Source organism: Mobula birostris, chromosome 13 (genome assembly GCF_030028105.1).
Source record: "Mobula birostris isolate sMobBir1 chromosome 13, sMobBir1.hap1, whole genome shotgun sequence".
Classification (NCBI taxonomy): domain Eukaryota; kingdom Metazoa; phylum Chordata; class Chondrichthyes; order Myliobatiformes; family Myliobatidae; genus Mobula; species Mobula birostris.
Window position 1 is genome coordinate 61,788,094 of NC_092382.1, and position 26,110 is coordinate 61,814,203.

Genomic DNA, 26,110 nt, shown 5'->3' on the forward strand with positions numbered 1-26,110 from the left:
AGTGAATCTTCTCTGAACCATCTCCAAAGTCAGCACATCTTTTCTTAAATAAGGAGCCCAAAACTGCCCAAAGTACTCCAAGTGAGGTCTCACCAGCGCATCATAGAGCCTCAACGTCACATTCCTGCTCCTATACTCTATTCTTCTAGAAATGAATGCTAACATTGCATTCGCCTTCTTCACCAGCGACTCAACCTGGAGGTTAACCTTAAGGGTATCCTGTACGAGGACTCCCAAGTCCTGTTGCAACTCTGCAACTCAGAACTTTGATTTTTCTCCCCATTTAAATAATGGTCTGCCCGTTTATTTCTTCTGCCAAAGTGCATAACCATACATTTCCCAACATTGTAATTCATTTGCCACCTCTTTGCCCATTCTCCCAATCTATCCAAGTCTCTCTGCAAACTCTTTGTTTCCACAGCACTACGGGCCACTCCACCTATCTTTATAGCATCAGAAAACTTAGCCACAAAGCCATCCATTCCATAATCCAAATCGTTGATGTACAACGTAAAAAGAAGCGGCCCGAACACGCAACCCTGTGGAACACCACTGGTAATCGGCAGTCAACCAGAAAATCAAGAAGGCCAATGTGCCAAAAGCAATGCAATGTCACCAACGTCCTAAATAAACATGTTTCCAGTCCTACACCAAATAACGCTCGGATTATATCATCTGACCTCCCTCAGTTCCTGCCTCATTCCAACATCTGCCTCCGCACCTCAACACTTCACCAGCTCTGACTCTTCCACAGAAGCGAGTGACTTCATTCAACAACAATGGGCTCCATCTGACCTGCTGCTTTCCCACACCCTAAAACACAAAACCTTGTCCATCACTACTGACATCTCGTTGGGTTTTGTGAGGCCCAGTCCAGTAGATTGCCAAGTGTTGAAGCTCGTGGAGATACAGTCCATTCAAATAAAACTCAGAACTGCTTTTTCATTAATAGAATTTGAACACGGGTATTATGTCATTAAGAAACATGAAATGTTGGATCCTGTCTCTCAGCCGAATTGGAAACAACTCGGACAGCGAAGTATGTAAGTACGGAAGTTGGTGGTGTCGCAGCATATATATTTAAATTATGCTGAGTGACAGGTAAGGTACTGGAGGATTGGTGGATAGTTTTTTTTTTATTTTTCCGCTGTTTATGAAAGGGTCAGAAAGCAACCAGGAAATTGTAGGCCGTTGCTGCTTACATCAGTATTGGGAGAATTAATGGAAGGACCGTACACGTGAGATTTTAATGGGCAGGACTGATTAGGGATAGTCAATGTGGCGTTCTGTACTGGGTAATCTTAGAGAGTTTTCCGGCAAGGTTACGAGGAATTTACCGGGAATGTCGATGAAGGCAAGCAAGTGGACGATGTCTGTATGGACTTCAGCAATGCAATTGGCGGCCGGCGCGGGGAAAGGCAGTGAGTGCTACTAGATGGTGCCTCTCTGAGTGGAGACCTGTGGCTAGTGGAGGGCCGCGGGGTCTGTGCTGGGGCCACTGCTGTTTCTCATCTTTTAGAATGATCTGGACTATAATGTGGTTAACTGGACCAGAAAATCTGCCGATGACACCGTGATAGGTGACAACGGGGAAGACTATCAAAGCTTGCAGCAGGATCTGGAACAACTACAAAACAGAGGTGAAAATGGCAGATGTAATTTAATGCAGGCAAGTGGAAGCTGTTGCTCTGCTGTAGAAATAACGAGGGTAGGTTTCAGAAGTAAGAGTTAGGGACTGAGGAGTATTACAGAAAAAAAAATGGATTTGGGATTATGGGTCCACACTTCATTTGAAGTAGTGTCACAGGTAGATAGAGTCGGAAAGAATGCTTTTGGTACATTCGCCTTCTATCTCTTACTAAGTCATTCAGTTAGTCCTGACGAAGGGTCTCGGCCTGAAACGTCGACTGTACCTCTTCCTAGAGATGCTGCCTGGCCTGTTGCGTTCACCAGCAACTTTGACATCTCTTAATGCTGATGTTATTAAACGAATGTCAATAAACTCCACTGATCTGACAATCTTTGACCAAATTGATTCCAGTTGAATGGGAGTATATTGTCAAAACAGTTTGTTTTAATATCAGCAGAAAGGCAGTTCCCTGTACCGAGGCAGGTGAGCGATGTTTGAGCTGAAACTTGACCTGCTTCGGTTAGATATTTTTACGTGCCGGGCGGTCCTCAGACCCTCACGAACCCAGGCTGGACCAAATTTGCAGCCTGGACTCGTTCAGTTAAAAAGAGAAACTCCGCAGCACTGTTTGCAATGTAAGAACTAGGCGGGAATGTCACTAGGAAATCCAGACAAAAACTGCCTGTGGCCGCGAGGATTAGTTAACACAGCCTGTTTGCTTTCCGGGTTACGGTTGCTACATTTGTTCTAATCCCCTCTCCTCACTCTGTCGGGCTTGACTCGGGCCGGTGAGAGTAAGTGTGAGCCAGACTACGCAGCTCAGCGTTCCCGAGGTTCACCGTGCCCTTTAAGTCTGTAATGAGCGACGGACATTTTATAGACGAATGGCCTCAGGAGCAACAGCTCAGACGCAACTCTCCGTAATAGGTGAGGACACAAGGGCAGGAAGATTGCCGCTCACCCGGTAGTCAGACTGTGATTATCCGGGACCACATTTAAAGCCGTTCAGTCCAAACATCAGAGTTAAGTGCTGTCTCTAAAGCTGCACAATTATTCAGCGTTTAGAGCGAGGCTTGGCTTAAAATCCGTTGGGATCGGGAAGGGAACAATGAGAGAAGGGAGCCCTCAGCTGACCAAGTTAAGGAGTCAATTATTATCAAATCAGATTACTTCAAAGGACATGGGTGCCTCCATTCACAAACACTCTCCAAGGTGTTCGTGCAGAAAGTAACTTTCACAGCGGCAGATTAAGCTGCAATGTCGCACGGGCCAGGGTCCCGTCACCGATCTCTCTCTATCCTTAAAAAGTAACTAAACAGAATAACAGGCAGTGGGATTTTATAATTGATAGTGCCACAGATTGATTTATTTAAAGGAATAGTGAGAAATATTGATACAAACATCCACAGTGGTTGGAATCATATGTTAAGGGATAAATGGTGTAAACTCGCAGCAACGTTAACATTAACCTTTTAGATTCCAGAGCCTAGTTAATGCGATTGTACATCTCATTGTGGGTGTTATTGGTGTTTCTTGTGGCGCAAAGGGTTACGTACACGTTAGACCAACCCTTTTCACAGTTGAAAGTGAACGTGGAACTGGGTTGGACTGGGTTTGAGCAAAGTGCCCTCTCCCATTTCTTTGGAATGTGCGCTTGTGGGACGGGTCGCTGCTTGCACAGACACTGAGCTCTGAGCCTCATACAACAGCAACTCGCACTTCCCACATCAGCCAAATCTCCCTCGCCTGATTGCTTGCACGGAGGTTTGTTGTAGAAACCCACACTGCCAGAATATTCTTTGGGAATTACGGTGAAAATATTTGATTAAGGACTTTATTTCCAGTCAAACTGCTGTCTGACTTTGGAATCAGTCTTCAAGAAGGCATCATTTCTGTTTTAAGCCTCTTCTGTCGGCGGGGTGGTGGGGGGGGGGAGGTGTTTGTTTTCCTGCAGTAACTTGTTTGCGCGGTTGATACTTTTCACACCCTACTTCCAGCTTAAAAACTGTTCTAGAACTAGCAACATCAGTGTGAGAGCAATGGTGCGGTATTTGTTTAGCCAGCAACTGCTCCGCTTTCGAAATACCGAATTTCGGATTATATATATATTTCTTTCTTTTTCGTCTGGGTTGGTTGCGAGTGTTTTAGCGCCTCACAATGGCCAGAGGAAGCAATGGTTTTAATTATATTCACGCCAAGATGTTTAATAAATCGAGACCAAGACAGCCATAAGAAGGACGGCACACAGGAATGAGGGTTAAAGGCCAATTCAGATCGATCACTTTGAAATTAGATAGTTGTTTGGAACAGCAGGTTCGACGGGACAAGTGAACCAATTCCTCCTATTTGTCTGTTCACAGGAAAACAATAAAATTGAATGAGTGTATAGTGGTCTAACGACGGCACATGTGATTTTTCAGTTGACTGACAGCAAATGGAAATTGGCCTAATAACATATTTGCATGAGTTTTGCGTTTGAAATCCGTGGTGGGGGGTTGAAGTTACGACACTCGCTCAGCTTGGCAGCAGGGTACCGGACCGAGAGACCGCTCAGTCTGCAGACTCCCCATCGCACTCGTGCACGTGCGTTCGGCCCCGCCCACTGTCAACCACTTAGCTTCATCCCCTCGCGCTCTCGGGCTGGCGCGGGATCAGTCCACGCGCCTGTCTTTTGCCAGGTGACCTGTAACTGTTGTCACGTGCGTGCGTATTATCCAGCTCTCCTTGTTTTCCAAAAGTGTCAATCCAGTGGGGATACTGGATTCGACAAGAGGGCGACACTCCTGCAGAACTCGCTTCCTGCTCCTTCCCCAAATTTCCGGTGAAGATGTAGATAGCAAATGTTCCACGTTTTATGTCAGTTTCACTCCGAGGTAAATTAGCGCCGTTGAGAGGGCGGCGAAAGAAATTGGGACGACATTGCCCCAACCTAGGGAGGAAGAAGGGAAAGGCTTCGCTATATTGGCGATACACACGGGAGTAAAGTTAACCGCCACGCGCCTTGAGGAGTGGTGTTGGGGTCAAGGTGGACCAGCCTGAGTCTCATTGTAAATCAGTGTGGTGTGGAGAGGACTAGTGGTCTGTTCCTGTTTCTCGGGCCTCTATGTTTAAAGACAAGGAATTACCAGACCCTCTTTCAGAATGCAGCTAAACCCGATGGGTGTTGCAGAGACCAATCCTCTGAGCCCGGCTGTTTCCAATCTGTACCCACAATTTGGATGAGGAACAGAATGCAACATTTCCAGGTATTCACATTTTTAAGGAAGCAGTAATTGTCGAATTAATGTCCTGAGCGTTAGTTGGGTGTACAGTACAGTGAGTGAGGTGTTGAAATGGCTTAAGCACTGACAGAAGTCAAAGGTATGTTTGAGTCAGAGGCCTCCGTCAGTCAGAGCTGACCAAGGATATTTCGTCCTAGCTGTCTTGATACCTAGGCCTGGGCAGTACAATATGGAGCGCCAGCTGTTGCCATGTAGCAAGCTTTCACTCTTTATGAAACCGCTGAACCCTAAGATACAGCAGAAACTGATACGGTTAGGTACCAGCAGCGTCGAAGACATTGCCAACCACCATTGAAATCAACGTAAGACTAACAAAGAGGCTCCAATTCCGGATTTTCCCTTTGAATTACTCCCAAGCCTGCCGATGGGAGGGAACAGCAGCGGCTATTTGAGAACAGAGTTTTATATATCCTGGATGAGCTGCCAACTACGGCCTATGAGTCCCATGAGCCCGAAGCGACCGTGTTTCAGCCGGCAGTAACGGCCCCGTCTCCTACCAGTAGAAATGGCTCCGCCGAGGTCATTAGCTAAGTCACACCTGAAGGCCAGACGCTGGATCTGGTTGTCAGAGGCCAGTTGAGGCGCACGTCCCAATGTTCCTTCAGGTTGTTATAGCCGGTGTTGGTAATGGCAACAAGCTTCCACTACTAACTAAATACTTCCAATGGCATGGTCAAAGATACAGCGTATTCGTTCCAAGCGTTATTGGGTAAAGGAGTGGAAATGACATTGCACGATTATTTAGGACTGTATTGAGGTTGCATGTCAATATTGTGTAACATCCTGCTCTTCTTCCCTAATACGGGTCATATAATGCAAAGGACAAAATTTTGGAGGAACTCAGCGCTTCAACCAGTGGCTATCGAAGGAAATCGTTTGACGATATTTCTAGTCGACGTACTCTGTCCCGAGTGAATGTTGAAGGCAGGTGGCCAGTACGGGGAGAGTGATGGTGGGGCAAGGCCTGGGAAGGAATAAATGGATCCAGGTGAATATGTGTGATAGACGGATGCTGTTGATATATGCTGTGACACAGGGGTCAATGATTTCGATGGACAGTACACGTCTTGATCAGTAAATCGGCACCCAATGGCCCACCACTGAGAACATCTACTATAAACGCTGCCTGGGCAGGGCGAAAAGCATTATCAAGGATGCATCTCACCCTAACCACGGACTTTTTACTCTCCTCCCATCCGGTAGGCGTTATGGCAGCCTCCGTTCCCGCACCAGCAGGTACAGGAAGAACTTCTTCCCTGAGGCTGTGACCCTGCTGAAGCTCACATCATCACATGCGCTAAGCAGTATTGCGCCCATATTGTACTGTATCAGTACTATTGCATTTGTGTGCTGCAGCACTTACTTTTTATTCACAGTTATTTTGTAAATAAAACTATTCTTTGCAATTCTGGTCAGATGCTAACCGCATTTCTTTGGCTTGTATCTGTACTCTGCACAATGACAATAAAGTTGAATCTAATCTAATCCAAATTTGCAGATGACACCAACGTAGGAGCTGCTATTGATACTGAGGTTTATCAGACAGTTATGAGGGACTTGATTACGTAGAAGATTGGACGGAGGAGTGGACAAATGATCTCAATACAGGTGAGTGTGAAGTGATGGAAATCAACTATACGGAGGGCTTGTGATATGAATGTTAGGGCAATGGACCCTGTAATGAAAAACAAGGACTTAGAATGATGAGTATTCAATTCGATATCAGGGGATAGTGAAAAAAGTGTTTATAACGGCGGCCTTTTGGATCGTAACTTTGAGACAGTATAGAAGCTACAGAAGGACTTAGACAGAGTAGGAGAAGGGGCAAAGAAATGGCATATTAATTACAGTGTCAGGAAATGTATGGTCATGCACCTTGTCAGAACAAATGAAAGGGTTATCAAGCAGTGCAAAGAAAGGAAATTGGACTTGCTGTGTTGTCTAGAAGAGATTTCGCCACATCGGCGAGGGCACCTCAGTTCTAAACCATGGTGGGTAGTTTTCCGGCTTATAAATTCTGTCGGTTGTTTAAATCTACAGCAATCTCATGAGAGACTTTAAGAGTCGGAGAGGTAATGAGATCATTAGTCCTGTCTGTGCGTGAATGGAGATGTGAATTGTTGTGAAAACGCCGGGTTAGAAGTGTTGGGACTGCATTGTAAGTAGCTGATAGGTGATGTCGTGCCCCACCCCTTCGGTTCTGGGATGGGAAAACATCAGCCATGATGAAATGGCGGTTCATACCCGATGGGGTAAATAACTCTAATTCTGCTCATGGTATCATCGAAATGCGGGACTGGATGGATATGCGCCTAAAGCAAGAAGTCGGGACCAGCTTGCTTGGCACCCAGGTCGTCATGTTTTCACTGGGCCAAATGCCATTTAACTGTGGTGTTTTGCCTAATTAATCTATCAGCGGCATACACCAGATACCACTGCACAGGCATGAATGACGTAAATGCAATATGGATGAGAAATGCTTGATTCATAATCAATCTTTTGTTTTATTCTAGTGTATGGAGATGCTGTCATAGATGCAAAGTAATCACACTGTCACTCACTCTCTGCGTGTTGTGTGTAATTCGGAGCACTGCCTGTAGATGGAGCATTCCACCACGGACCGAAAGCAAGAAGCATCGTCAATCTGAATGGAATGGACAGAGGCACAGTGTGCTCATTGAGTTCTTTCTCATTAACATTTTGTTCTGGTGCTACACATACAGCCGAATTATCAATAGTTCAGTGGAAGTAACTTATGCTGGTGCTAAGGGGGCAAAATATTTTTGAGCAAACTGGGTCACTGAATTCAGTGCAAAAAACACCTTGAGTTGTTGGACCTGTAACCGGAAATGCTCCAGTCATGCCATTCACCATGCAAAACATAGATCATAAAGCATTGAAACAGAATTGGGCCATGAGGCCCATCGAGTCTGCTGCGACATTCAGTCATGGCTGATGCCTTTTTTTTAATCTCCTTTTCAACCCCAGTTCCCAGCCTTTTCCCCGTAACCACTGATGCCTTGTCCAATCAAGAATCTATCATGATCTGCCTTAAATACACACAAGGACTTGGCCTCCGCAACTGCATGTGGCAAAAATTTCCACATGTTCACCACCCTTTGACAAAAGAAGTATCTCTGCATCTCTGATTTTAAAGGGCGTCCCCCAATCCTGAGGCTGTCCCCTCTTGTCCTAGACTCTCGCACAATGGGAAACATTTTTTCCACATCTCCTCTGCTGAGACTTTCAACATTCGAAAGGTTTAAATGAGATCCCCCATCATTCTTCTGAATTCCAGCCAGTACGGACCTGTAGCCATCAACAGTTGATCGTATGATAACCCTTTCACCCTTTCATTCCTCGAATCATCCTGATGAAATTCCTCTGGACCTTCTACAGTACCAGCACACCTTTTCTACGATAAGGGTCCCAAACCTGTTCGCAATACTCAAAGGGACGCCTCACCAATGTCTTATAAAGGTTCAGCATCACATCCTTGCTCTTTCATTCCAGACCTCTTGAAAGAAATTCTAAAATGACGTTTGCCTTTCTCACCACCGAATCGACCTGCACGTTAACCTTCAGGGTGTTCTGCAGAAGGACTCCGAAGACCCGATGCATCTCAGAATCCTGGATTTTGTCCCCATTTAGAAAATAGTCCACACATTTATTCCTTTTAACAAATTGCATGACCATGCATTTTCCAACATTGCATTTCATTTGCTACTTTCTTGTCCATTCTCCAAATCTGTCTAAGTCCTATCTGTTTCCTCAAGACTACCTGCCCCTGCCACAATATTGGTAGAATCTGCAAACTTCGCAAAATATCTATCTATTCCTTCGCCTAAATCACTTATACAGAGCATAAAAAAGTGCCCCCCACACCCACCCCTGCGAAAACCAGTCACTGGCAGCCAAACATAAAATGATCCTTTTATTCCCACTGGCTGCTTCCTACCAATCAGCCAATTCTCTAAGCATTTCAGCAACTTTGCTGTAATACCATAGGCACTTAACATTGTAAACAGCCTCATGTGTGGCACCTTCTTAAAGGCCTTCTCAAAATCCAAATACACATTTACTGCATCCCCTTTATTTATCCTACTTTGAATCTCATCAATTAAATCCAACAGATTTGTCAGGTAGGATTTTCCCTGAAGAAGTCCATGTTGACTGTGTGCTTTCTTGCCTTTTATCACCAAGTACTCCATCACCTAAACTTTAACAATTGTCTCTAACATCTTCCCAACCACTGAGCTCAGGATAACTGGTCTATAATTTCCTTGCTGCTGTCTTCCTCCTTTCTTAAAGGGTGGAGTAACATTTGTAATTTTCCAGTCTTCTGGCACCATGCCGGAGTCGAATGGTTTTTGAAAAATCATTTCTAATGCCATTACAATCTCTAACGCTGCATCATTCAGAAACCTTGGATGTAGTTCCTCTGGTCTGAGTGACTTATGGACCTTCAGCTTTAATAGCACCTTCTATCTTGTAACAGTAAACTGCACCCACTGCTCTTTCCTCACCATTACAACATACTGCTAATGTCTTCCTCAGTGACGATTGCGGCAAAATATTTAATTCATCAGTCATCTCTTTGTCTCCCGTTATTAATTCCCCGCCTCATTTTCCTGCCGTCCTATATATCCGCTCTCATGTCTCTTTTATTTTTAACATACCTAGGAATCCTGCACAAGTCGCCTTGCACCTCAGTTATTTTTGTATTTTCTCCCTATTTAGTCAAACTTTCAGTTCCTCTACCAAAATGCATGACCACAAAGAATTCTAACAAATTTGTCAGGCAAGATTTTCCATGGCGGAAACCATACTGAACATGGGCTGTTTTATTATGTGCCTCCAAATACCCATGGTTGATGATCTGCCCTGACCAGTGAATAATCTACCAACCTCTGCCTGAAATATGCAAAAGACTTGGCCTTCACAGTCTGTGACAAGGAATTCCACAGTGTCATCCTGTTGACTGAAATTAGCCCTATCAATTCCCTCCCCACACGACACATTGCATTTATTCATAATCCAGCTACCTCATTTTCCAACATCTTCCTAACCATTGGTTCGTATCAACTGACCTATAGCTGCCTTTCTTCTGCCTCCCTCCCTTCCTGAAAAGTGGAATGACAGTTATAACTTTCCAGTCTGTCAGAAGCATTCCGAAATCCAGTGACCCTTGAAAACTCACTACCAATGTTCCACAATCTCTTCAGCCACCACTTTCAGGACTCTGTCGTGTGCACCATCTAACCCAGGAGACCTATCAACCCTCAGACCGTTCAATGTCCCAAGACCCTTTCCTATCGTTATGCCGACTTCACACACTGCATACCCCGACATCTGGAACATCCAGCATACTGCTAGTGATTTCCACAGAGAAGACTGAAGCAAAATACTTATTCAGTTCATCAGCCATTTCATTGTTCATCATTAGTACCTGTCCAACATCATTTTCCAGTGGTCCGATATCCACACTCAGCTCAGTTTTATAATTCATACATCTGAAACAAACATCAGCTTTTCCTATCCTGTTTAATACTGGGGGCTAGCTTATTTTCATATTCCATCTTACCTTCTTAATGACCTTTTAGTTTCCTTGTGTTGTGTTTTTATGTGTCCCAATCCTCAACTTCCGACTATTGATCCATTCTGTGTAGTCTCTTCGAATTTTATCCTGACTTTGACTTATCTTGTTACCCACGGTTAACAAGATAAACTTTTGAGTACGTCTTCCTCTTTGGATGCATATATCCTATCCCTTCCCAATTGATTCCATAAACTGGAGCCATTGCTGTCCTGTCGCCATCCTTGCCAGAGTTATTTGCCAATCACATCTGGTCAACTCCACTTTCATGATCTGTACTTCCCTTGGCTCCACTGTAATACTCGTTCATCTAACATTAGTTTCTGCATCTCAAAGTTCAGGTTGAATTCGATCATATGATGATCCCCTTCCCCTGAGTTTTATTTAAAAAATATCTTAATCTCTCTAATGTCCTATCACCTACTCAGATTCTAGATTGATTCGGATTTTATTGGGTTCCAGCTCCAACTCCGCAATGCAGAATGTAAGAGGCTGATACTGGATGCCTTCCCAGATCCCGCAAGAGGAACATTCCCCTATCCTGCTTGACATTTCTAACGCCTGCACAAAGCAGACGAAAAGAGGAGAAGGAAAAAATAACTTGAAGCGAGACTCGGAGAGATATTGAGATTAGTGTAATGTCATTGGCGAGTAGAATTACAATGAATCCCACGGCATTTCAAGAGGGTATCTAGAACATGGAATGTGTCAGGCGGCTTCTATGGAGGGAAATTAATAATTGATCTGTGGGCCGAGACTCTAAATCAGAAAATGTGCTCATCACATCCATTCTCTTGCAATTGAAATATTAAAACGCAAGCAATACCCTGCTGAAACTTCTCTCTACCCTCTCCAGAACATACGCATTCTTCCTGTGGCAGTGTCACCAGAGCTGCACACGCAATTCCTACTGGTCCAGCCAACAGTTTGTAAAGTTGCAACATGGTCTGTCTGCACGTGTGTTGTGTGCGACAGCTAATGTCGGCAAACAAGCTAACTGTCCGTTCCACACATAATCTCCCTCTGGACGTGAAAGCACAGAGGAACATCTGGAGAAATTTCTGAAACGCCCATCCGCTGCTGTCCTTAATTTGTGGTCGGGAATCTTTCGGAGGGTAGGCCTCAAAATCCCCGGCTTTGCCTGCTTTTGCCGAACGAGAAAGAGGTCGAATCTCTCGGACAGAGGTGGCACTCAGTACTCGGTGTCGGAGATCTGATCAGAGCTCGAAGTGTTCGGTTGACTCAGAGTCGGATTGTGGTCGGCATGGCAGGGAGAGTTCTTCCTTCTCCCGTCTGCGTGAGGTGTGGGACATTTGAGAAACTTTGAACTTTACTGTGCTCACGGACTTCTTCATCAAGTTATGGTATTATGCACTGTTGTAGCTATGTGTTATAATTATGTGGTTTTGTTAGTTTTTTTAGTCCTGGTTTGTCCTGTGTTTTGTGATATCACACCGGAGGAACTAATTTATCATTTCTTAATGCATGCATTACTAAATGACAATAAAAGAGGACTACATGTCTTCATAATCTAAAAGTATCTAATATATCTGTCTCTACGACCACCCCAGGTGGTTAATCCAGCCATCGGCCAATCTGTGTATAAAAGGGCTTGCCTCTTACATCTTTGAGATTATCCCCTGTCACATTAAATTCATAGCCTCTGGTGTTAGACATTTCAACAGTGGGTTCAAAATTCTGGCTGTCTGCACTGCCTGTACCTCTCGTAATCTTATAAACATCTATCAAATTATGTTAAAACACCTCAGCCTCAGCCAGCCACGCATTGCAGTACGTGCCCTCTACAGTCCAGGCAACATCCCGGTAAATACTCTTCTCCGCTCTTTCCAAATTCTTTACCTCCATATATAATGGCATGATCAAAACTGAATGTAAAGCACCATAGTTTAGGAAGTTGCATCATGAACTGTAAACTCAATGACACAACTAATAAAGGCTAGACTGCCAGGATCTTTCTGCTAATCAACACTGTTAAGGGTCTTGCTTTTAAAAGTCTACTGCCCATTTACATTTGCCCTGCCAAGGTGCAACATCTCCCATTTAGACGGGTTAACCACCAATTGTCATTTCTCCTCCCCATACCCACCCCCTCCCTATATCTGGAACAGCAGAGATTCCGGCTCAGATCTCTGCGGAACACCACTGATCTCAGATCTCCGTCTAGAATAAGTTGCCTCGACTATCACAGACTACCTTCAATGGGCAATCTGGTTATGAAACCAAACAGCCAATTCAACATCATAATCTTCTGTTTGAGTCTCCGTTCTGGTACTCTGTCAAAGACCTTCCTATAATGCGTCCAAAGAACATGGAGAACTGGATTTTCCGTCAATCAGTCTTGTCAACCCATCAAAAATGCCAGTTAAGTTTATAACGACACAACTCACTCCACAGAAAACCAAGATGACTGTCTCTCAGTAGGCCATGGTTTTCCACATGCTCATAACTCCTATCTCTAAAAATTCTGTCTAGTAGCTCCCTACTATTGAAGCCAAGCTCACTGCTCTACAGCTTCCAGGGTTATCCGTGGTTCCCTTTTTGAATGATCGATCAACACTACGTTTTCGTCTGTCCTCCAGGACATGACTATGACTATGGGGGAGCAGGGGGTACATAGCTTTTCAGCAAGTCTCCAGCAATCTCTTCTCTTGCTTTCCTCAATAACCTAGGTTATATCCCGTGAGACCGTGGGACCTATCCAACTTAATGCTGTATAAGAGACGCAGCACTACCGATACTTCCAAGTACCCTAGCAGAGAATACTCTCAACATTGATGTCTCATTTCTCCATGTCCTTCTTGGTAAATACTGACGTAAGGTCTTCATTAAGCACCTCTATCACGTCCTTAGCATCCCAGCAAACTCTTCCACTAATCTTTATCTTTGTGTGGTTCCACCCTCTCTCCAATTATCGTCCAGCTCCATATGAACGCATAAAATGCCTTGGGATTCTCTTTAACCAGATTTGCCAAGAAATTTCATTACCTTTTCTATCTTTCCAAACCCCCTTCTTCAGTACTTTTCTGGCTTCTTTATAATCCTCCAACACTCTGATTTGAGCTCCTCAACATTTCCATACATTCTTCTTTCTTCTTGACTACAATTATGACCTCACTCGACATATCGGGTTCTTTGAGCTTGCCGTCCTTGTCCTTCGGAATGGAACATACCTGTCCCAGACTCTGTGCAGATGGTTTTTAAGCACCGTCTGCAGGTCGGAGGTGGATTTACCCAAAACCAGCTGTTTCTAATTAACAACTCCACCATTAACCCTGCATTCTGCCATCACATTCGTCTTTCTAAAGTGAATCATTTTGTACCTTTCCTGTTCGACACCGGCTGTAGGATCACTCCACTGAGGGGAGGAACATGACCCTTTCATACTTTCCCAACAGCCCCTTCGTCTTCAGGACACAGTCGACCCGGAAATCCTCACAAGGGGGTATCAGCATGTGCCTCTCTAATGAGAATGGGGATGGGGAGCTCACCGGGATCCCAAAAGGGAACGATGACCCTCTATACAGACACAAACACGAGGAAATCTGCAGAAGGTGGAAGTTAAAGAAACGCACATCAAAGTTGCTGGTGAACGCAGCAGGCCAGGCAAAGTCTTGACGAAGGGTCACGGCCCGAAACGTCGACTGTACTTCTTCCTTGTGATGTTGCCTGGCCTGCTGCGTTCACCAGCAACTTTGATGTGTGTTGCTAACCTCTATACAGAACCAGGGTCTTCCCCCTCCTTGCGTCCTCTCAGCTTCTTTAACATGCGGGTCAGTAGCCAGCGGTTGGTCTGAAAGGCGAGGCAGGAGATTGATGTGTTTTTATTTTGTTCCGGGACGGGATGCTAGGCACTGGCAGGTCTCCTTCTTTAATAGGGAGTATAAAGAGACGGAGAGTGTAGGGGTTTGCTTCAAAACAAAGGCGATCATGGGGCAGGACAGCTTTTCTTTCAGGGAGGGGATGTTTTCTCCCGAATCTTCCCGATCTCCAGTCCGGCTGGGCTCCAGGTTGCACTGAGTTCCGCCTGTGACCCTAGCTCCGACTCCAGACGAGATCGGAAGATGGCTGTGTCCCTGTTCGCGTCCTCCCCGTGACTCTCCGTCTCCTGCTGGTAGCCTTCCTAGAATCGCAGAGGACGGGAAGGTTAATCATCGCGGTGTGAGGGAGTGAGGGTCAGGTCGGCGGAGGGGTGGGAGGCAATCGTGCAGATTGAAAAAATTGCAGGGCAAGGGTGTGTACGTATCACATTCATTGCGACAATATTGCAGGTCCGCATGCGCGGTGTATCGGTAGGCGACCACAGACCGGGCCAACTATTCGCTCAGGGGCGGTGAGGGAGATATTTTCTCCCTAACCTTCCCCGAACTCTCGTCCGGCCGGGTTGCAGGCTGCACTGAGTTCCGGCTGTGACTCCAGCTCTGACTACAGAGGAGATATAAAATCCGCTGCGTCGCCGTCCGCGTCCTCCCCGGGGACTCTGCCCCCTTGCCCCCTGCTGGCAGTTACGAAACCGTCCCCTCCGAGAAATGCCGAGGGGGGAAATGTTAATTAGTCTCTCTCCCTATCCTTCTCTCTCTCTCTCTCTCTCTCTCTCTCTCTCTCTCTCTCTCTCTCTCCCTAATCTTCTCTCTCTCTCTCTCTCTCTCTCTTTCTCTCTCTCTCTCTCTCTCTCTCCCCTCCCTCTCCCTCTCCCTCTCTTTTCCTCTCTCTCTCTCCCTCCCTCCCTCTATTTCCCTCCCTCTCCCTCTTTATGTCTCTCACTCCCTCTCTGTCACGCCAGTCTCTGTGAACTCCATCGGTCATTCTCTCCTACACTTCCCCCAGTCTCTCTCCATCCTATTCTTTATCTCCCCCGTCTCTTTCTCCCCAGACTCTCCCTCTCTCCATTTTCTTTCTCAGTACACTCTAAGGAAGCGTCGATCGCTTGGCTCAGGATTGGAGTCCTTTTCACAAGAACCGAATTCCCCTCTGTGGCAATACAAGACCGGTTGTTTACCACACAAAAACGATACACAATAAAAGGCCAATAGATTGACGGCGATAAAAGCGGTAAATGCGAAGAGAAGGATGTTCCAGGAGCCTGCGACAGTTTATTTCAATCTGATTACTTACACAGGTATAATAAAGCGGCAACCATCAATCACCAAAATCATGCTTTAAAATAGAAACGCATGAAAGATCCTATACATTACTATGAATACAATACTGATTCAGATTTAGAGTCCCACAAATTACACTGCGACTGACCCTTAGTAGAGATAGGGCAATTTGGATTTTCTATAGAAATTATGAATAGAATGATTGAGTTCTGTGGCGTTAAGCATGTCTGCACAGCTGGTTTATCTAATACGAAGGACAAGTGCAATGTTTACTCTGGCTTCTGAAGGCTGTTGACTTTCTTTTTCTTAGAATTCTTATCCAAAAGTTTTAGCTGTTTATTTAACGATGATCTTATCCCTGCTCATTCGATCGTCATAATTAGAAGTAGAATTTTGCAGATGATAACTGGAGCTTGGGCAGACAGTCCCTGGGCAGGTAAGCACATTACTAATTTGATACCAGGTCACTGGCCACAGGTACACTTACAGTTGAAGTTCGCACATCTGTACTCTTGGATTTGTTTGTTCATCGCCTGTTCGATGCAATCAGCTAAATCCATGTATAGCACCGCCTAATCTCTCCCAATCTGCACCAGGCCCGATATGATCGCAAGAGGCTCAGTGTGAATTGCGCCCGTTCACCTTGTGATGGCAACACTTCGGCTGGATGATCCGTTTCCTCTCTGTCACCGAGAAGCAAAGGCTTTTGACGGATGTGCATTTACACTGTGTTATCGGATTCATTGTCACGTTGTTTAGCGGTGACGAGAGCGCGGATATGCTGAAAAATTAAATATAAAAGTTGCGATGAGTTTAAAAATTGGTAGCAGTTGTAGGTCGCGGTCTGTTCAGTACCGTGACTCGTTCGTGTTCTACACTAGATTTATTCTCGCCGCTGCCACGTTCTCCAATGACCGCCAGTTCTGTAGTGTCAAGGTAGTAAACACCGTGAAGAGCATAAATATTTTTTAGTAATTATTTGAATAATTGACATGAGCAGGTATTTCACTTCGCTCATGAACGGCGCTCTGAACTTGGGCTAAGTTACCCCATAAATAAACGTATTTGTGCAGACACTTAATTTCATCACCATGCAACACACTCAAAATGCTGGTGGAACGCCGTAAGCCAGTCAGCATCAATAAGAAGAAGTATGGTCGACGTTCGGGCCGAGACCCTGACTCTAAACTAGAACAAAGTCTCTGCCCACCATTTTATCAAACTTCCGTTCCACCCCTGCATCATCCATAACCACATATCGCAATCACTCTTACGATTAATAGTTTAAGAGAGACATAAGCACAAAACCCACTTGATCAATATACAGGCTAATAACACGGCATCCAACGAAACCGATCCCGGACGATACCCCCACCATGAAACGCTCCCCAGCGTCGTTTCTCACATGGCACACATTCTACACCATCACTCTTCTTCAAAAATAACCCAGGCGGGCTGAGAGTAGAACAAACTGCTCTGACAGAGCTGATAAATGAAATACCGAGATCATAGTAGTGAACATATGAATATCTATCTATCTATCTATTTATTTATCTGTGTTGGTATTGGAGATGGAAAGTCGATGTGGAAAGGATGTTTCCCATTGTGAGAGAGTCGAGGACAACAGGGTACAGCCTCAAGATAGAGGGGAGCTCTTTCAAAACGGAGATGCGGAGACATTTCTTTAGTCAAAGGGTGCTGAATTTGCTCAATTTGTTCGCACATGCAGCTGTGGAAACCAGGTCGTTGGGTGCATTTAAGCATGAGATTGATAGGTTCTTGATTGGATTTGCATCAAATGTTACGGGGAGAAGGCCAGGAAATGGGGCTGAAGAGGAGAAAAAAAAAGGATCAGCCATGATTGAATGGCGGAGCAGACTCGATGGGCAAGATGGCCAAATTCTGCTGCTATGTCTTATGGGCTATGGTCTACAGGATCTGTAAACTGTCAACATCAGGACTGTAAACTGTAAATAAACGGTGTAAATGCAGATAATAAATGCAGCATCTGTGGAGAAGAATAAACGCCGGATATTTTGACCTCAGACCCTTCATCAGAACTGGAGTGGAAGGGTACAGAAGCAGAAGATAGCTACTACCATCCTTCTCTTCTCCTCCCCGTCCTCGTAATTACCCATCACCCCCTCTGGTTCCTGTCTCATCCCCTTACTCCACTGTGCACTCTTATCAGATTCATTCTTTCGACTACTTTCTTAACGTGGAGAAAATCCCGGAATCTGAGATGCAGAGGGACCTAGGAGCCCTTGTTCAGTACATCCTGAAGGTTAACTTGCAGGTTGAGTCAGTGGTGAGGAAGGCAAATGCGATGTTAGCATTCATTTCAAGAAAACTTTAATATAAGTGCAAGGATGCGATTGTGAGGGATTATAAGGCACTGGTGAGACCTCACCCTCAGCGTTGTTAATAGTTTGGGTGGCCATCTTAGAAAATATTTTCTGGCATTAAAGAGAGTCCAGAACAGTTTCGCAAGGATGATTGCAGGAATTAAATGCTTATCATACGTGGAACGTTTGACAGCTCTCGGTCTGGACTCGCTAAAGTTCTGAAGGATGAAGTGGGGAATCTCGTTGAAACCTTTCGAAGGCTGAAAGGCCTAGACAGAGTAGATGTGGAAACGTCGTTTCCCATGGCGGGAGAGTCTAGGACAAGAGAGTATAGCGACAGGACAGAGGGTCGCCCTTTTTAACAGAGATGCGGAGACAATTCTTTAGCTAAAGGGTGATGAATTTGTGGAATTTGTTGCCACATGCATCTGTGGAGACCAGGTCGCTGGGCGTATCTAAGGCATGGATTAATAGCTTCTTGATTGGACATGATATCAATGGATATGACCAGGAACTGTGGTTGAGAAGAAGATCAAGAAAAAGGATCAACAGTGATTGAATGATGGAACAGATTTATAGACAATAGACAATAGACGATAGGTGCAGAAGTAGACCATTCGGCCTTTCGAGCTTGAACCGCCATTCTGAGATCATGGCTGATCATCTACTATCAATACCCGGTTCCTGCCTTGTCCTCATAACCCTTGATTCCCCTATCCATAAGATACCTATCTAGCTCCCTCTTGAAAGCATCCAGAGAATTGGCCTCCACTGCCTTCTGAGGCAGTGCATTCCACACCTCCGCAACTCTCTGGGAGAGGAAGTTCCTCCTCAACTCTGTCCTAAATGACCCACCCCTTATTCTTAATCCATGCCCTCTGGTACTGGACTCCCCCAGCATCTGGAACATATTTTCTGTCTCTATCTTGTCCAATCCCTTTATAATCTTATATGTCTCAATCAGATCCCCCCTCAATCTCCTTAATTCCAGCGTGTACAAGCCCAGTCTCTCTAACCTCTCTACGTAAGACAGTCCAGACATCCCAGGAATTAACCTAGTGAACCTACGCTGCACCTCCTCCACAGCCAGGATGTCCTTCCTTAACCCCGGAGACCAAAACTGCACACAATACTCCAGGTATGGTCTCACCAGGGCCCTGTACAAACGCAAAAGGATTCCCTTGCTCTTGTACTCAATTCCCTTTGTAATAAAGGTTAACATTCCATTAGCCTTCTTCACTGCCTGCTGCACTTGCTCATTCACCTTCAGAGACTGATGAACAAGTACTCCTAGATCTCTTTGTATTTCTCCCTTACCTAACTCCACACCGTTCAGATAATAATCTGCCTTCCTGTTCTTGCTCCCAAAGTGAATAACCTCACATTTATTCACATTAAACGCCATCTGCCAAGTTTCTGCCCACTCACCCAGCCTATCCAAGTCACCTTGAAATCTCCTAACATACTCATCACATGTCACACTGCCACCCAGCTTAGTATCATCAGCAAACTTGCTGATGTTATTCACAATGCCTTCCTCCAAATTATTGACGTAAATCGTAAACAGCTGTGGTCCCAATACCGAGCCCTGTGGCACCCCACTAGTCACCACCTGCCATTCCGAGAAACACCCATTCACTGCTACCCTTTGCTTTCTATCTGCCAACCAGATTTCTATCTATATCAATATCCTCCCCCCAATGCCATGAGCTCTGATTTTACCCACCAATCTCCTGTGTGGTACCTTATCAAATGCCTTCAAAAAGTGAAGGTACACCACATCCACTGTATCTCCCGCGTCTATCTTCCTAGTTACATCCTCGAAAAACTCCAATAGATTAGTCAAGCATGATTTGCCCTTGGTAAATCCATGCTGGCTCGGCCCAATCCTATCACTGCTATCAAGATATGCCGCTATTTCATCTTTAATAATGGACTCTAGCATCTTCCCCGCTACTGATGTTAGGCTAACAGGACGATAGTTCTCTGTTTTTTCCCTCCCTCCTTTCTTAAAAAGTAGGATAACATTAGCCATTCGCCAATCCTCAGGAACTGATCCTGAATCTAAGGAACATTGGAAAATGGTCACCAATGCATCCGCAATTTCCAGAGCCACGTCCTTTAGTACCCTAGGATGCAGACCATCTGGAGCTGGGGATTTGTTAGCCTTCAGTCCCATCAGTCTACGCATCACAGTTTCCTTCCTAATGTCAATCTGTTTCAGTTTCTCTGTTACCTTATGTCTTTGGCCCATCCATACATCTGGGAGATTGCTTGTGTCTTCCCTAGTGAAGACAGATCCAAAGTACTTATTAAATTCGTCTGCCATTTCTCTGTTTCCCATAACAATTTCTCCCAATTCATTCTTCAAGGGCCTAACATTGTTTCTAACTATTTTCCTTCTCTTCACATACCTAAAAAAAAACTTTTGCAATCCTCCTTTATATTCTTAGCTAGCTTGCGGTCATACCTCATTTTTTTTCTCCTCGTATTGCCTTTTTAGTTAAGTTCTGTTGCTCCTTAAAAATTTCCCAATCATCCGTCTTCCCACTCAGCTTAGCTCTGTTATACTTCTTATTTTTTAATACTACGCTACCTCTTACTTCCTTTGTCAACCACTGTGGTCTCCCCCCCCCCCTTTGAATCCTTCCTTTTCCGGGGGATGAACTGATTTTGCACCTTGTGCATTATTCCTAAGAATACCTGCCATTGCTGTTCCACTGTCTTTTCTGCTAGGATATCCGACCAGTCAACTTTGGCCAGCTCCTCTCTCATGGCTCCATAGTCTCCTTTGTTCAACTGCAATACTGACACTTCTGATCTGCCCTTATCCCTCTCAACTTGCAGATAAAAACTTATCATATTATGGTCACTACCTCTTAATGGCTCCTTTACTTCAAGATCACTTATCAAATCCTGTTCATTGCACAACACTAAATCCAGAATAGCCTTATCCCTGGTCAGCTGTCGTACAAGCTGCTCCAAAAATGCATCCCGTAGACACTCTACAAACTCCCTATCCTGGGGTCCAGTACCAACCTGATTTTACCAGTTCACCTGCATGTTGAAATCCCCCAGAACTACTGCAACATTTCCTTTGCCACATGGCATTGTTAACTCCCTGATCAATTTGCACCCAATATCCATGCTACTGTTTGAGGCCTGTAGATAACACCTATTAGGGTCCTTTTTTTCCCCTTACTGTTCCTCAGTTCTATCCGCACTGACTCTACTTCTCCTGATTCTATGTCCCCCTTTGCAAGGGACTGAATCTCATTCCTCACCAACAGGGCCACCCCATTCCCTCTGCCCACCTTTCTGTCCCTTCGATAGCACGTATACCCTTGTACATTCAATTTCCAGGTCTGATCCCCCTGCAGCCATGTCTCCGTTATCCCAACAACATCATAGTTACCCATTTGCACCTGAGCTTCAAGCTCATCCGCCTTATTTCTGACACTTCGCGCATTCAGATATAGAATGCTTAACCCTTTGTTCCTCTCTCTGTTTAAATCGCTACCTATTGTGCATAACCCAGCTCCCCAAACTTTCAACGGGCTATACGCCCCTTGAATTTTGCTGTCCTTCTTAAATTTACTTACTCTCTCTGCACATTTAACTCCATGCTCCGTCAGACCATCCCTCTGCACATGTATCCTCCTTATCACTCGTTCCGCCTCACCTTTCTCTACTTCACACTTAATAGTCCGGAACCGTGTGGTCCTCACCTGTCCTTTATGCTTCATCTCGCTATCCTCTCTCACATTCTGGATCCCTGCCCCCTGCAAATTTAGTTTAAAACCCCCCAAGCAGCACTAGCAAACTTTCCTGCAAGAATGTTAGTACGCCTCCAGTTCAGGTGTAAACGGTCCCGTCGGAACAGATCCCACCTTCCCTGGAACAAAGCCCAAATATCTAAAAACCTGAAGCCTCCCTCCTGCACCATCCTCTCAGCCACGTATTGATCTGTATAATCCTTCTGTTCCTCGCCTCACTCGCACTTGGCACAGGTAGCAATCCTGAGACTGTTACCCTGGAGGTCCTGCCCTTCAGCCTCGCACCTACCTCCCTGAACTCACTACGCAGGACCTCCTCACTCTTCCTACCCACGTCGTTGGTCCCTACATGGACCACAACATCTGGATTCTTGCCCTCCCTCTCGAGAATAACCTGCACCCAATGTGAGATGTCCAGGACCCCGGCACCATGGAGGTAACATACCATCCGAGACTCCCGATCTCCCCCACAGAATCTCTTATCTGCCCCACTGACTATAGAATCCCCTATCACTACCGCTGTCCTCTCTTCCCTCCTCCCCTTCTGAGTCGAGGGTCCAACCTCAGTGCCAGAGACAGGACCACTGCAACTTGTTCCTGGTAGGTCATCCCCACCAACAGTATCCAAAACGGTATATTCCTCCAGTCACAGGTCTCCAATCAGAGAGGCAACCATCTGCTACCACTACCTGCCTTCCCCCACAACGTCAATGTCTACTCCCATTTACTACCTCGTCTTGAATGCCAAGAGAATGACCAACATATTATGAGGGACCTTGTCAAATACCTTGCTAAAGTCCATGTAGACGTTATACAGTGTTTTGCTTTCATCAACTTTCTTCGTAACATTTCTTGTAACTTCTTCGAAAAACTCTACACAGTTGTCCAAAATACACAAAGTCATGTTGAATATCCCTATTCAGTCCTGTTGATTCAAATACTCATTATTCCGGTCCTTCCAATGCATTTCCACTTCTGCTGTCGGACGCACCGGCCTACAATTTTCTGGTTTAATATTGGAGACTTTTTTTTTAAACAGCGGAACAAAATTAGCTATCCTTCAATGCTCTGGTACCTCTCCTATCGCTGAACATTTTCAACGTATCGGTTACACTCCTACAATTTCCACACTCGCCTCCTTCAGGGTCCGAAGGGTGAACTTGTCAGTCGCTGGGATTTATCAACTCGAATTTGTCCAAATTACTGAACACTTACTCATCCGTAATATAACATTTATGGCCTCACTTCTAGAGATTCTGTGTCTTTTTCCCGAGTGAACACAGCTGCAAACATCCACTTAAGAACTCCTCCAGCTTTTTTGCTCTATGCATGCATTACTATTCTGATAATCCAGACGATCACTTTTGTCCACTGCAATCCTTTTGCTTTTAAAATACCTCTATAATCCCTCACCCTGTCTGCCAGGAGAACCTTATGCCACCCGATAGCCTTCCTGGTTTCTTTTTCCTGTGTCATTTTGCATTTCCTCGACTCCATTAGCACCTCACTTTTTTCCTACCTGCTTACACCAGCTATGCACCTCCTATTTTCTTTTCTTTTCCAGGTCCTCAATATCTGTTGAAAACCAAGGTTCCCAAGAACTGATATTTATGAATCTGATAGACTCATAAATACTTTGAACTCTAAAAATTCTATCTTTCAAGGTCTTCCACTTACCAAGTTCGCATTTGCCAGAATATAGCCTGACCCAATCCACACGAGTCAGATCCTTTCTGATACCATCAAAATTGATATTTCTCCAATTTGGAATTTCAACCCATGGAGCAGAGGTATCGTTGTCCGTACTTCCTTTGAATCTGATGGCACTGTGATTACCAAATGCAAAGGGTTCTCCCACACAGACTTCTGTAACTTGTGTCCTGTCTCATTCCCTACTAGGACAACAAGTATCACACACTCTCTCTTTGGGAATTCAATGTACTGATTAAGGAAGCTTTCCTGAACATATGAATCAAAGTCATCAGTATATCTGCTCGATATGCAGTATGAGAGTTCCAGTCCATATGTGGAAGGATAAAATCTAATGATAACATATAATGTTTCTTGCAATATTCAGTGACTTCTACTAACTTTTTCCTCTAAATCCCGCGGACTCTTGGGTGGTTTATCCCTCATGCTATGTCACGTCGAAACAACGGAACTTCAGAATATTGATCTGCTACTGCTCTGCAAGTCAATAATGGCATCGATATTATAATTCCATCTGTTGATCCACGACCTGAGCTCATCTGCCTTTCCTTCAATACTTCTTGCACTGAAATATACGCAGCTCAGAACATTAGTCACAAATTGGTTACCTTTCGATTCCTGACTTTGTCTGAGATCTTAACAACATCTGTTTGAGAAAGTTGGATAGGTACATGGATGGGAGGGGATGGAGGTCAGGTCAATGGGACTCGACGGATTAACAGTTCGATACGGAGACCGGAAACCGTGCACAGTAAAACTCTGGGCGTGGGAAAGGGAGAATGAAAATCATGCACCGTAAAAAAGCCGGCGTGATAGGATCCAGAGACCGTGCATCGTTTGCGGAAAAATACCCATGTGAGATTGGCGACCGGGAAACGTGCGTGGTAAAATCCCCGACTGTGGGATACCAAGACCGGGAACCGCAGTCTCACGCAGGATTAGTTCAGTGACTAGTGATAAGCCATGACGAACATCTTGCCACTGTGAAAGAATAAATATTTAGTCCAATAATTCTGGCCTCTTTCACTTGTCCATACCTCCTGACCGCCGCTCTTCAGCCTGCTCTCTTCACCAACCTTCTCCCTCACCCCTCCGAAGTCACTTCACTCTACTCGCCACCCGTCAACCTCACCCTCCTTTCTCATCATCGGATTAGCGCTCACCCTCCTACCCGTCCGCAAACCACACCTTCACTTCTTCTGCCCCAATCCCGGCTCCCACACTGTTCCGTCATTCATGTTATTCTCAGTCTCCCGTCTTTTCTCGTCGCCCAACTCGGTCACACATCCTCCTCACTGTACAGGCCACCACCCCTCCCTCCTCACCTTCCTCCTCGTTCATCCCTCTCTCCTTACCATTCTAGATGCACTCCTTCCTCGCTGCACCCCTCGCTCACCTAGTCCTCCTCGACGCCTCATGCACTCCCCTTCTTCCACGTCCCATTCACTCATCCTGTCCTCCACACCATTTATACCACATTCCCCTCCACTCTCCCTAATTCCCTCTGTCACTCCCTCACTACTCAAGTCATTCACTCTCCCTAACATTTACTCCTTCAACGCTCTCGCTCCTCTCTCTCCCCTTTCCTTCGTCTTCTGTCCTATCCCACGCCCCTCACTCTACGCCTCCCATTACCTTCTCACTTCTTGTCTCTCAGTCACTCCATCACTCTACCAGCTTTTCTCCCCGTCTTTGTCCCTCCCTCTCTCTTCCCCTTCTTTCCGTCTCCGTATCTGTCCCACTCTCTCCGTCCTTCTCTCACTCCTCTTTCTAGATCTCTCTCACTCTGCTATCCCTCTCTCCACAAACCTTCTCCTCTGTCCCTCCTCCTTTCTCTTCCCACGTCTCACTCTTTCTTCCCTTCTCTCCGTCCATCGCTCTTCCTCCTCTCTCTATCGCCCTCTGCCCTCACTCTCCCCATCCTTCACTCCCGCAGTCTCCCCCCACACTCTCTACCTGCCCCCACACAATTTCAGCTTCACCGTCTCCACCTTCTACACACTCACCCTGCCGTTCCCCCTAACCTGCTCTCCCTATCACTCTCCTCCTTACTCTCACAGTCACCTCCCCTACCCCCCAACATTCGCCCTTACATCAACAGTATTGAAGGGTTTAGTGGGAACAGTAACTGGGAATCAGGCAGGATCATACCCTATATCCTATATCTTATCGTCGCATTATACTGCTGCCGCCAAGACAAAAATGTTTACGATATATGCCTGCAATATGACATCTAGTTCTGATAGCTTTTCCGGGATTGAATCCGATTTATCCATCGGGTTGAGGGCCACTTCCTGTGGTCTTCCTTGTTCCCCAATGACAAACTGACGGACAGAGAGGGACAGACGAACCCAATAACAGACGGAGGCCGTCGTGGGCCAGTCATGCCGCTGTTCCGCTCGTTAATGGTGGAAACCCACCTTTTTCGTTTCACTTTCCGGAAAGCCGGACTCTGGTCGCTGCCGATTTGGAGCTGTGCTCACAGGGACATCCGAGGCTTTTTGAAGCAGACGCGCTCCCACCAACCTGAGATGGCACTTGTAGTGCGGACGGTGCTGTCGCAGCCCCGGGAATATCAGCTCATGGACTCAGACACTGGAAACTGGGCGACAGCACGACTACACAATTTCTTCCCCCATTTCATAACTTCCA